This window comes from Gouania willdenowi, chromosome 5, assembly GCF_900634775.1.
Source record: "Gouania willdenowi chromosome 5, fGouWil2.1, whole genome shotgun sequence".
NCBI classification, from domain to species: domain Eukaryota; kingdom Metazoa; phylum Chordata; class Actinopteri; order Blenniiformes; family Gobiesocidae; genus Gouania; species Gouania willdenowi.
This window is the reverse complement of record NC_041048.1, coordinates 42,490,865-42,505,120: the sequence shown is the minus strand read 5'-3', so window position 1 is coordinate 42,505,120 and position 14,256 is coordinate 42,490,865. Positions and strand designations below refer to the sequence as shown.

At 37.8% G+C, this 14,256-nt stretch overlaps 1 protein-coding gene across 3 annotated transcripts in view; it reads right to left on the bottom strand.

The window, feature by feature from the left end:
• The window catches only part of iqsec1b (IQ motif and Sec7 domain ArfGEF 1b), a 137,103-nt gene that overhangs the window by 24,368 nt on the left and 98,479 nt on the right, over window positions 1-14,256 (bottom strand). Inside the window, exon 1 of one of the 3 annotated variants that reach the window (XM_028447095.1) lies at window positions 10,040-10,080. The exons of the other annotated variants lie outside the window; for them this stretch is intronic. The gene's annotated coding sequence lies outside the window, so the exon portion shown is untranslated. Of the gene's footprint in view, window positions 1-10,039; window positions 10,081-14,256 lie in introns of those variants that run through there. 3 annotated transcript variants of the gene reach the window in all.

The window sequence follows — 14,256 nt, the reverse complement described above, 5'->3', positions numbered from 1 at the left end:
AGGACGCAACTTCCTGTTTGGAGCTAACATCTGTAGCTAGACACTTTAACACGTTTTTCCATCTCCAACCCTTTGAACAGAATCCATAACCAACCCAAACCTTCATAATCCAGTTCCTGGGAAAGAAATCATCAACACATCTTCACTGGTCCTAAATAGTAAAGCCTCCATCAGTTCCATCAGCAGCGTTAATAGAGATGGAAGCAGTTCATGGGTTTAACCCTGTGGAGATGTTCACTGAGGAGAACCATTAGGTTTATAATCCTTAGACTCTGAAGCTCACACTCACACTTTATAGAGACAGATTTCTATTGGTTCAACAGCTCAGGGACAGCAACCAGCAGCCAATCAGCATCCACCGTTTACCTGACAGAATAAAACCATCAGCTTCACCAACGTCAGAGAAAACCAGATAACGTTCAATGAGGTTCACACAGAAAACACCCTAAAGATCCTCCTGTTTTTATAAATGTGTTCTAAAACCTTCTAAATGTCCTTATTAGTAGATCTATGTCTAACAAAACATATTATTATGAACCATATTCACTACTTTACACTTTTAGAGCCTGTGTTCCTACATCATGAAATCATGTGATTGATGATGTCACACGGCCCCACTGCCTGTAAACAGCCCATTGTTTTCTATTGGAGTGAAATAATCAGCCTGATTTTTAAATCATTTAGTAGCTTTTTCAGTCACAAAAACAACTTGTGCTGCTTTTTGTTGCTCTAAAAAACCAGGAAAAGTAAAATATGTTGATTTAATTCTCATTTGTTTACAGAGAGGATAAAAACAGTTGTGACCGCAGGAGGAAACAGTTCTAACGCTGAGATTTGGTAGTAGACAATGAAGCAGAGAAGAAGAGCTCTCCTATGGGACCTTTACTCTCCCTTAAACAGTGCACTGACACGCTCTGGTGGATGAAGTTAGAGAATAAATCATACACTTTGAAGACTCACAAACCCTGAGAATAGAAGTCCTTTTTGATTTATGACTAGTGTGAACACTGTGCACACTTGTATGAGTAGTACGTTAGTATAAATAGTACATTAGTATGAGTAGTACGTTAGTATAAATAGTACGTTAGTATGAGTAGTACGTTAGTATAAATAGTACATTAGTATGAGTAGTACGTTAGTATAAATAGTACGTTAGTATGAGTAGTACGTTAGTATAAATAGTACGTTAGTATGAGTAGTACGTTAGTATAAATAGTACGTTAGTATAAATAGTACATTAGTATGAGTAGTACGTTAGTATGAGTAGTACGCTAGTATGAGTAGTACGTTAGTATGAGTAGTACGTTAGTATAAATAGTACGTTAGTATGAGTGTGAGTTGAAGTATGAGTAGTACGCTAGTATGAGTAGTACGTTAGTATGAGTAGTACGTTAGTATAAATAGTACGTTAGTATAAATAGTATGTTAGTATCAATAGTACGTTAGTATGAGTAGTACGTTAGTATGAGTAGTACGTTAGTATGAGTAGTACGTTAGTATAAATAGTACGTTAGTATAAATAGTACGTTAGTATGAGTGTGAGTTGAAGTATGAGTAGTACGTTAGTATAAATAGTATGTTAGTATCAATAGTACGTTAGTATGAATAGTACGTTAGTATGAATAGTACGTTAGTATGAGTAGTACGTTAGTATGAGTAGTACGTTAACATAAATGTCTCCCTCTAGTGGCAGGTCAGCTAAAAACAGGGGTTTAGTTCCTCTTTAATTCTGGGTAATTGTGGACAGTCTTATATTTCGTGCTAACAGCTGTAAACTAGTTGAACACTCATTAAAGTTGGAATGAGCAGCATGTGATCAGATTAAACCACACAAATAAAAATAAACCCTTACATCTCTAAAGGCTGTTTGCAGTGATTGGCCAATGAATAGGTTATTGTGTCTGTGTTTTTAATGAACAAATGATTCATTTATCATATGTTAGTTCATCTATTGATCAGATTGTCTTCTTTGTATAATTCTAATCTTTTTTAAACCGTCTCATTTTCCTTCCAAAGATCATATTTTGTACCAAACCACAGGTGAGAATAAAAACTGTTCATGCCTCAAACTAACATTGTTTGCAGACGACACAACCATTCTATGCTCAGGCAAAGACATTAAAACTCTAATAGAGTCAACAAATGAAGAACTATCAAAAATTCAAACATGGTTAGATGTAAATAAACTAGCCCTAAACGTCAGTAAAACAAAATTCATCAAATTTGGATAGAGAAAAATAACAGGAGATATAAGACTGAAACTAAACAAGGAAATAATAGAAGAAGTAAAAGAATATAGGGCACTAGGAGTGTGGATGGACGACAAGCTGACCTGGAAAAAACATATACAAATAGTTAAAAACAAAGTTGCTAAAAGCAGTTACATCCTATGGAAGCTTCAACAAATCCTACAAACCAAATCACTTAAAACAATCTATTCTTCACTCATAGCATCGCATTTAAATTACTGCTCCGAAATATGGGGAAATAACTACAAAACGTATCTTGAACCACTATTTAAACTACAAAAAAAAGCTATAAGAATTTTACATAAAGTACCACACAACACACACACAAACGAATTATTTGTGGAGGCAAAATACCTAAAACTGCAAGAAATAATACACTACAACACACAAATACACGCATTTAGGGCTTCATCAAAAAAACTACCACATCAAATACAAAAACGTTTCACATACAATCAAAATTCCTACGACTTCAGACATAATAATGTGTTTAGATCAAACAGGGTTAAATCTAACGTTAGCAAATATAGTACTGTGTATAGAGCCATGAACCTCTGGAATAACCTTGATGCAGAGACACAACAGTCAGATAATCTGAAAGGATTTAAGGAGAAAACACGGAGGACATTTCTACACACATACAGATCTCAAGTCAACTCTTCATCGAACTCTACAGCGACGACATGGAACTAATGATGAAATTATGAAGAAGATGAGAATGTTTGACAAGGGAAAAAACAAGGTTTTGATGTAAAATTATCTGTGTTCAAATCAGGGGACAGATCTGGATAAGCATAATGCTTTTTTCTGTCGCCCTTTCCGGCATGAAAAAGGACAAAAAAACAAAACAAAAAAAAAAAAAAACAATGATGTGATTTTGCTCTGAATGTCAAAATGAATTTCTGTGATTGCAACCATGTCGGAAATGAACTAAATAAATAAATTAAAAAAAAAATAAAAATAAATTAATCTGTCCTGGTTAAAATCAATAAATCAGCTCCATCTGTTCAAGCAGTGAACATGTGTTGTACACACCTCATGCACACCAACACGTGCACTCTCCAGGTAGGATAACTGAAGCCGTGCCCTGAGGACCTTTAACAGCAGACAGTGATCTGTAGTAAAGCTGAGTCAGCTAAAGGTCAGACACAGAAAACGTATCCGTACTCAGCTCTAGTGTTGACTGATCATCTGGAAACATCTGGAAACATTTCCTCTTCAGTTCAGAGTCTGTCCAACCGTTAGATCTTTGTAGCCAATGAAAACAACCGTCAGGAATCTAATAAAACCAAGCAGAACGTAATATTTCTCCATCCACACGAGAATTAGAAATAACCCTGATTAACATCCAGGAGCTGTTTTCTGAATTTTCTACCAACTATTCAATGATTATTTAATATTCTCACTGTAAATGTTTAGTTTGATCTGATCAATACTTCCATGTTCATTTTCCAATATGTCTGTAACTCATCACATATAAAGGTAAATATGGTACAGTAATAAGCTCCACCCACTCTCTCAGAATATAGAAATAGATCTGCTATACATCATATCTGGTGGACATGTCAGCTCCTCTAAATAGTCACTAAGTCAGTGTGTGTTTGGGTCTGGAACATGTTCAGTAAACTACTTAGCATATGTCTCAGCTCCCTGTCATGTGATCAGCTTAGAGCTATGAACATAGACTGTTCACATCACTAATGATTAGTCACAGATATACATTGGTTCTAGACTCACACGCTCTGGAAATATAAACATATACTGTTTATATTATTTTCATTGGTTCATAACTGTATGTGAGAATGTAAGAAATAATATGATCTGTTTTAATTTATAGTATAAATGTTACTATTTATTGGGACATAAAACTATTTTTCTTCATGTGATTTCTACATTTTTATTTTTGACCCAAACTTAGGGTTATTTCACCACTAGTGAATATTTAAAATCCTTTACATGAGGTTATTGTAGCCTAACTTTGTGTCTAATAATCATTTATTGTTTATTAGTTGTTATTGGGTATTTTTTTTAGAATGAAGTGCGTAGGATGTGCTGACTCAGCAGTCAGACAAAGGGAGTAAAATGTTTTTAAGCTGAGGATCATTAATATTAAAACACTTAAAGCAAATTAACAGAAGAAACTAAATGCTTTAACTTTGGTACGACTCCAACTTCCTGTTCACCACAAACACACACAAGAAGAAGAACTTTGTTATTATTTTACAATGAACAATAAAGAAAAAACAAGAAACACAGGAAGAAAAACTCACATGAACAACATACCAACATGTGTGAAATTAAAGCTGATTCAACTTTCTTTTTCTTTTCTGTGTATCTTGCACCACAATAGTTGTTCCTTAGCTTAGCTTAGCTTAGCTTAGCTCAAAGACTAAAAGATAAAGCATGATGTGGTACCAACACTTCATGACTCAGCACAAATGTGAAGCATGTAAGTTCATGTAGTTTTGTGTTTCTTTTACTGCGTTAGCAGTAAAGTAGAGCACTGAGATACTATTTAGTTAATAAAATGTATGAAAAGGATAATAATAATAATAATAATAATAATAATAATAATAATAATAATAATAATAATAATAATAAATATTGGACCTTTAAATATACACATTTGTCTAATACCAGCTTTAAAATGTCAATAATAAAAATGACAACAATAACCATCTCTCTCACACACATTATTCCATGGTCCAAACTATAGTTTCTGACGTGCTGGATTTGACCTGCAGACCATATGTTTGACACCTTCTGGTCAAACGAGACATCCTGTAACACATGCATGTTTTACTGTAAATGTGTGAGTGATAACAGCCTTAATGTAGAGTGAGTGATGATGAACCAGTGGTCCCAGTATAAAGAGGAAGTGGAAACGTGTTGGAGCAGCAGCAGCAGCAGCAGCATGATGACATACATCCAACACATCCAACCTGGATGGATGCATCAGCAGCTGCTAATCCAGCGTGTGTGTGTGTGTGTGTGTGTGTGTGTAATCCTGAATCAAAGTGGACTAATCCAGATGAGCAGAGAGGCTTTCCTATTGCAGCTCATGTTTAGTTCACATATGAGTGGGCGGGGCTTAGCACGTAGCAACAAAATATCATCTTTAAACTTGTAATATAAATATAGAGCAGCTTGTGTAGAGCAGCATCTCTATCAGTGTGTCAACAAACAATGTATGAGGCAACGATTGTAAAGCTATGCATGCTAAAATAAACAGCAACTTAATGTAACATTTAGCATGAAAAATATTTTGCTTTATATTACAGATTTAAAACATTTTATGCTATTTCAATGAATTTTGAATAAAAGTTACATTTTGACCCATTTTGTTGGCTTCCACTGATCTAAACTAAACAAATATTAAAACAAATCTCAAATATACACAGCTCCACATGGAGCTCAGCTCATTTTAATTTATCTGCACAGAGGATTTGAGCATTGTGGATTTATCTGATATCACACAGTTTAATAAACTATAATAATCTATAATCCACAACCTGCAGAGGCTGCACTAGAGGAACATTAACCACAGACAAACCCAAAAACACAGATTATCGCAACGAGAACGGATTGAAAACGTCCAAAGATCCCAAAAGTCTCACATAATCCCACACACACATCTGGAACCTCAGCGTTATAGGATGCAGCGAGATGTAGACACACACACACACACACACAACATGCTTACTCAGCATGATGTAATCAACTATTCCTGTTCAACGATTAATAACTCATCACATGCTCAGCAGAATGAGAACAGAAGCTTTTATTCGAGCTACAGTATGTGATCCTCTACAGCAGGGGTTCTCAACCTTTCAAAATAAAGGTCCCAGAGAGTGGGGACCCTTCAAAAATAAAGGTCCCAGAGAGTGGGGACCCTCCAAAATAAAGGTCCCAGAGAGCAGGGACCCCCACTGTAGCTGAAGGTGGTTGAACACAGACATGAACATTGAAGAACAGTCATGTGGAGACAGGACCATCTATAAGGGGGAATAAAGGAGAGATTTTTGGGGTCCATCCATAAAGTCAGTAAAATGATGGTCTATTGTTCTATGAATCTGTGATAACCACATTTATTTATTCATCTGAATAATATCCACTGTTATCCAGGAACGTTTATTATTATTATTATAGTCATCTTAAAGATGGAAATCATGGTTTTAATCATTAATAAAATGGTTCAAAGTGACCAAAAATGGTGGAAAATGAGGTGAAATGAGATTTTAAAAACCACAGAAAATAGTTAAAATCTGCAAAACAGAGTGGATGAAAAGAAGTCAATATTAGAACAATTAGTTTAAACTGGCAAATAATGGGCATAACAAATGTTCAATGTGGTTAAAGTGGCAAAAAATAATCATGAAATATAGTGAAAAGAGGTTAAAAGTCACAATAATAGGTCAACATATGTAATATTAGGTGTAAAAGTGGTAGAAATGGTTTATAAGTGATGTGATGTAGAAGTGTCAGAAATGGGAGAAATGTAGCAAAAATACATTAAAAGGAGCAAAAATATGGAAAGAAAAAGTGACAAAAATAAGAATATGGTGAGTTTGGTGGAGTTGCAGAAAAAAGGTAAAAATAAGCAAAAATAGGCTCAATTGTTCAAAACATATTCTTAGTTTCTTAAAGGCATCTGATGGTCTCGTTACCCCAAGTGGGGTCCTGACCCCAAGGTTGAAAACCCCTGCTCTATGAAGCTAATGTGCTTGTTTGGGTAGAACAGAGAGCATGCAAGTTCCACACATGGATCTACTAAGGATTGAACATATGACCACTGGTCAGGGATCTAGCATAGCGTAGCTAGCATAGCGTAGCCAGCATAGCGTAGCTAGCATAGCGTAGCTAGCATAGTGTAGCTAGCATAGCGTAGCTTCTAATGTTTCTAATCTAGCCTGGAGCGTTCCATCAAAGTGCTGAAATGATGATGTTCCAACATGATGGAAGTGAAAGTGACATAAAGTCCTGCTCAGTGTTAGTATGTTTAGGAAAAACAAAGAAACACATGTTTAAGCTTTAAATTATGAAGCGTTGATTGTAAAGTAGCACATGCTAAAATAAACATTTACCAACAAACCACGTTAAAAAAACACGTGAATTTTTCTTTTTACTTTTGACCAGATTTACATCAATATTTGTGAAATTTACTTTGTGAAATGTTAAATGTAAAATCTAAATCTAATATGTTGAATGTAAATCTTAACTGTAATAGTCAAAATGTTAAATCTAAATCTGAATGTTAAATGTTAAATCTAAATATTAAATATTAATCTATATGTTTAATCTAAATGTTAAAACTAAATGTTAAATCTAAATATTGAATACAAGTCTAGATGTTAAATCTAAATGGTAAATGTTAAATCTAAATGTTAAATCTAAATGGTAAATGTTAAATCTAAATGGTAAATGTTAAATCTGAATGGTAAATGTTAAATCTAATTGTCACGGGTGAAACTAAATATTTAGCATTTATGTAAAATCACCGGAAGTCGCAAAATAAAAGCTCACTTGTGGCATTTAGATTTAACATTTACCATTTAGATTTTAAATTCAATATTTAGATTTAACATTTACCATTTAGATTTTAAATTCAATATTTAGATTTAACATTTACCATTTACATTTTAAATTCAATATTTAGATTTAACATTTACCATTTAGATTTTAAATTCAATATTTAGATTCAACATTTACCATTTCGATTTTAAATTCAATATTTAGATTTAACATTTACCATTTAGATTTTAAATTCAATATTTAGATTTAACACGGACATATTTTTAGGGGAAAAGTAAATCTCCCTATAAAAGCAAGAATGTTCTGTGTGTGTGTGTGTGTGTGTGTGTGTGTGTGTGTGTGTGTGGAGCACACATCTCCCTGACGCAGTGTCTGATCAATCTGAAACTTTTGTAACAGCTTGCGTATAGCCTGAGTGTGTGCATCCATAATTTTTGAGTGTTGTAGACAGAGCTGAGACTTTCAACATGGCTGCTGCTTGGTTCAAGAGTGTGCAACGTCAGATTGGTCCAATGTTCTAATGTTCCAACGTTCCAAAATGGGCGGGGCGTGGGGGTGGTCTCTCCAGTGATTGGCTCTGGCGCGCACGTGGCTACGTGTGCACTGATTGGTAAATAAATTATTTCTAACTGATGACATCATCACTGTAGAGGTAGGTCCAATGTTCTAACTGATGATGTCGTCAGTCCTAGCTTGATGATGTCATCAGTCCTACCTCAACAGTGACTGTTGCTTGCTGAACGTGCACACGGCTGCTGTTTGGTTCAAAGGTGTGCAACGTTGGATTTGTTTGGACTGCAATGATACGTGAATAAATTATTTCATAAATGTTTTATAAATTCCGTGTGCATCTAAACTGACTGTTGTTAACTCACTCAGTGCCCCCGATGAGATATCTCATCATTTCAAATCCGAACGCTCAGCACCATTGACGAGAAACTCGTCATTTGCGTTTTTTCACGGGGATCACTAGAAAACACCCTGGCGGAGGTCCCTCATCAATATCTAAGCTGTGGGGTGTTGTAGTGACCAACTCTGCCCTGACAATGGCAGCAGTGCACCTTTAGATGAGAGATTAGCCACTGATGCTACCATTAGCTGGGTGGGAGAAGGAGGAACGAGTGAGATTATGGCGCTACAGAGTGATATTGTGACGTATCCAGCAGCTCACAGCTCCACATACTAACACAGAACATGTGGACCTGAGTAGATTATTGATAATGTTGTGATCGTGAGATAAAACCGTCAACTAACCGGGCTAAACGGGTCATCGCTGCGTGTCGGGAGGAAGAGGAAGTTACGTCTGTGTACAGACTGACAGATGGGAAAGTTGGAGGAACGCCAAAATACAGTAAGAAATCCATTCAACTCTGACATAGACAGTAAAATAATAATAATTTTTCCATCAAAAGCCCAGTCTCAGTGTTTTTTTTAATGTTTTATATAAGGAAACAATGTTTAGATGCTAGAGTCGTCACTAAAGCAAAAAAATAGCTTTAAAGTCACTGACAGGATTTTTTTTCTCAGCTTTTTGCTCTGAAACTGAAGATTTGTGTAAAACTTTTTTCCTGACAGTAGAGGCTTCAGTCTTTCAGAATCTGGTGTCAGATTTCAGATAGTCATAGTAGAAAATATTCTGTGGGTCTTTAAATTCAGTCAAAATGCTCAAAAACAGCTGGAACTGAATGAGTTAATGACACTAAACGAGTCCGGACTGAGTCTGTTCTGGTCTGAGGAGATCTGGATCCAAGAGGACAACAAACTAGAATCTGAATAGATGGGGTTCAACTCTGACGTCCCACCTTCAAACACAACCTCTTTAACCATCCATGACAAAGCTACTGGCCCCTCCCACTTTATTAAATGTGTTTGTGAAGATTCACTAAACTCTGATGATTCCTCCATGAGTTAGACAAACATGAATCAGTATCAGTGGCAACAGCCTCGTCTGCAGACGTGATGATGATGATGATGATGTGATGATGATGTGATGATGATGATGATGATGATGATGATGAAGCAAATGAACAAATGGAGGAGCTACACACTGCCCTCACCTCAGCACAGAGGACAACACACACACACACACACACACACACACACACACACGCACACACACACACACACACACACACACACACACACACACACACACACACACACACACACACACACACACACACACACACACACACAGACACACACACACACCACATGACACAACATGATGGAATAAAAAAGAGCAGCAGTAGTCCTACCAGCAGAGAGACGAGGAGGAGAACCAGCACACATCCTCACACTGTCACCTCCAGCATTAGAGAGGAACACACACACACACACACACACACACACAGGCCCCTCCCCCTGGCCTTATGTCCAGCCTGATGCAGCTCACTGAGTCCTCAGTGCTGCAAGGTCAACGTTTAGATCCAAAGCTGTACTTTAGACAGAGAGAGGAGGAGGAGCTGCTCTACTCCATGGAGGAGCTTCACTTAGTGAAACCATGAAACCACTGCAGGGAAACAACGTGAAGTTAGAAAATAGAAAAACAGCTGTGACTGGAGGACAGTCTAATGCTAGGCTAATGCTAGACCAATGTTGATGCGAGGCTAATGCAATCAAAAACCAGTGCTTCATAATGCTTCATTATGAACCGCCCCTCCAGGAAGTGCCTGCTGCTGGTGCCACGCCTCCACAGTGAACATACACACCCATTCTCTCTAGTGCTAGGGGCATGCGAACAGCTGAAGAACATCTGTTTGGATAGTCATTGTCCTTTCTTATCCAGTCTGCACAGGGAAAAGAAACGGTTTTCGTTTTTGTACCAAACGATAAAAGTGGTGTTCGACTGGGAAAATCCTCAGAATTTGTTGAAATTGGTTGTAATTTATCTCAGGGAGCAAACGACACACCATCCATCATCCGTTAGTCTGTGACCATCACGTTACAGAAGACTGCTTGGTGAACCTTGGCCAGTTCCAAAGTGGATTGTCCAGTAAATTACGTTTTCAAACTGGAGCGATTCTAGGTCGAAAACTTAAGGCTCCACAGAACGCTCCTCCATCTCTGAAACTGTTTACAAAGTGTGGTTTGCCTGCCTGTTGCCCATGGAGCCATGGCTCTGGGGCTACGTCATGAAATGGGAGGCACTCACACGGGGAGATGCGGCACTCTGAGAAACTGTGCGTCTCATCTTCTGGGTTGAAAGAAAATAAGTCATTTCTTAATAAATGAGGTCTTAATATAGTATGATATAGGACCTTTAAAAAGTACAAGTAGTACCCATAAAAGCAACTCAATTACAGTAACATGAGTACTTGTAATCTATTACTTTCACCCCTGCTTTGTCGTTATGAGCAGCCAAATGTTTGATGACGCTAACGCTAACACTAGTACTAATAAAACACACATTAGTGCTGGTGTGTAATCACAGACTTACTGTGGGGAGTACACGGTGCAGCTGGTGCCCCCCCCACATAGCTGGCACTGATGCAGTATTAAACTGATGCTAAGAGGAACAGATGCAGAGCTGCCAAGCCTCATGCTTTGAGTGTGACAATCACGCACTTTCACCCATTCTCACACCACACGCCACACTTCACATTTCTCATGCTTATATTTCCATATTCAAGTAACTCTGATTGACTGACTGAGATAACCAATCCATGTCTCCTTTGTGCCTAAATCAAACCAACCACGGCAGGCACTACGCAATTATAAACCAATCAGAAGCAACGTAAGGCGGGTCTTGACGAGCTGTCTCTATTTTCTTCCCACACAACACAGAAAGAAAGTTCCTAAAGGACATACATTGTCTGAGATTCTATGTAACTGCCCAATTTTGTTCACTGTTTATATTGCTGTGTGTGTGTATGTCTCTCACGTGTGTGTGTGTGTGTGTGTGTGTGTCTCTCACGTGTGTGTGTGTGTGTGTGTGTGTGTCTCTCACGTGTGTGTCAGTGCTAGTCATTAAAACTCTTTGTGTGTGTTTTTTTTAATAGTGTTAGTTTACTCGTCTAAAACGTGTGTGTGTGTGTGTGTGTGTGAGAGAGAGAGACTTACAGACTTGTAGATATCAATGCAGTGTTTCTCAGAATTCAGTACAGTCAACAGTCAGCATTGCACCATATTATGGCCCAGCCACTGTTGGTGACATGACAGCTCAGGAAGTCAAGGTAACACATGCTAATCAGCTACTAGCAGTGTTATGATCACTGCTAGTAGCTGAATTACACTTGTAGGTTACATCATCATAAATACATAGTAAATGAAACAAATGTCTAATCTAATGTTCATTTGAACTGTTCTTATGATTATTATTGTATGTAATAGTGTATTTCTATAGACATTGATTCATTGAAAAATGACTTGATGTTTGAATGTTTTTTACATGATGATCTTTTTAATGACGTCCTTTCTGTTGCAGACAAGGAGAGCTGAGGTAAAGGTAGCACTGCCTTGGGCCACAGTGTTTTAAGTGGGAGCCTCTGTCATCATCAACATCTGTGACAAACACCTACAACATGAGACATAAATGATGGACAGTTGGTCATATGAAATATTGACTAATAAATGTATTAATTCTTGTTAGTTTTCATTTGTAATTTGTGGTTGATTAAAACTAGCATTAGGAGGACACAGTGCAGGGAGAGCTGCTGGTATGGAGGTGATGACATCATTCTGAAGGTAGAAATCAACGTTAAAACAGGACAAAGTCATGTTAAAAAAGGACACGTTTTTCACCGTAAGACATCAGGTCATTAAAGTCTCATTCTTGTTATTTTCTGAAACTTGGCAGCTCTGTAGATGAGAGACGAGAACCAGGGGAGAGAGTGCAGCAGAGTCAGACTGCTCGTTCCATGCTTAGCGTGGGCCCTGTGGGATTATGGGTAATGGGATTTCCCACTAATGGCTCTCCTCCTGACAGGTGGTGTCCCCGTTTAGCTCCAGTTCAGCTTTGGAGACACAAACACATCCAGGGTTTAAAGCTCTCACTATTTCACTGAGTAAAAATATCCTCCTGAACCTGTTCATATTAAAGTGAAGTAAAGTCAGTGTCTACAAGAATTACTGAAATAGTTTTATTAACAATTTAAATATTTATCATCAATAGTATCACATAGAGAATCAGGAACGTTAAGTTCTGAACTGAAAACCCTTCTTTCATGTTATTGTTTGAGTCTTAAATATATTTATGCTTTTCTGGATTTTTAGTAAACGTTCTAAAACAAATTAAAGATTAAATCAGGACTTTCGCCTTTAATTGGCCATGTAATGTTATTACATACATGAAATTTATCCTCTGCATTTAACCCATCCCTGAGGAGCAGTGGGCAGCCATTTTTGCGGCGCCTGGGGAGCAGTTCGGGGTTAAGGGACTTGATCAACATCCCACAGTGATGGCCCAGGTGAGGTTTGAACCAGCAACCCTCCTATTACAAGCTCATTTGTCACTCATGGATTTATTATTGGTTCTGAACTGACTGAGTGTCAGTGTGGATTGGAGACACTGTCTGCTCCACTAGGACCATTGTCCCTGCTAGCTGCTACATGTTAGCATTGAGGTGTTAGCTGCTACATGTTAGCATTGAGGTGTTAGCTGCTACATGTTAGCATTGAGGTGTTAGCTGCTACATGTTAGCATTGAGGTGTTAGCTGCTACATGTTAGCATTGAGGTGTTAGCTGCTACATGTTAGCATTAAGGTGTTAGCTGCTACATGTTAGCATTGAGGTGCTAGCTGCTACATGTTAGCATTGAGGTGTTAGCTGCTACATGTTAGCATTGAGGTGTTAGCTGCTACATGTTAGCATTGAGGTGCTAGCTGCTACATGTTAGCATTGAGGTGCTAGCTGCTACATGTTAGCATTGAGGTGTTAGCTGCTACATGTTAGCATTGAGGTGTTAGCTGCTACATGTTAACATTGAGGTGCTAGCTGCTACATGTTAGCATTGAGATGTTAGCTGCTACATGTTAGCATTGAGGTGTTAGCTGCTACATGTTAGCATTGAGGTGTTAGCTGCTACATGTTAACATTGAGGTGCTAGCTACTACATGTTAGCATTGAGATGCTAGCTGCTACATGTTAGCATTGAGGTGTTAGCTGCTATATGTTAGCATTGAGGTGTTAGCTGCTACATGTTAGCATTGAGGTGTTAGCTGCTACATGTTAGCATTGAGGTGTTAGCTGCTACATGTTAGCATTGAGATGTTAGCTGCTACATGTTAGCATTGAGGTGCTAGCTGCTACATGTTAGCATTGAGGTGTTAGCTGCTACATGTTAGCATTGAGGTGCTAGCTGCTACATGTTAGCATTGAGGTGCTAGCTGCTACATGTTAGCATTGAGGTGTTAGCTACTACATGTTAACATTGAGGTGCTAGCTGCTACATGTTAGCATTGAGATGTTAGCTGCTACATGTTAGCATTGAGGTGCTAGCTGCTACATGTCAGCATTGAGGTGTTAGCTGCTACA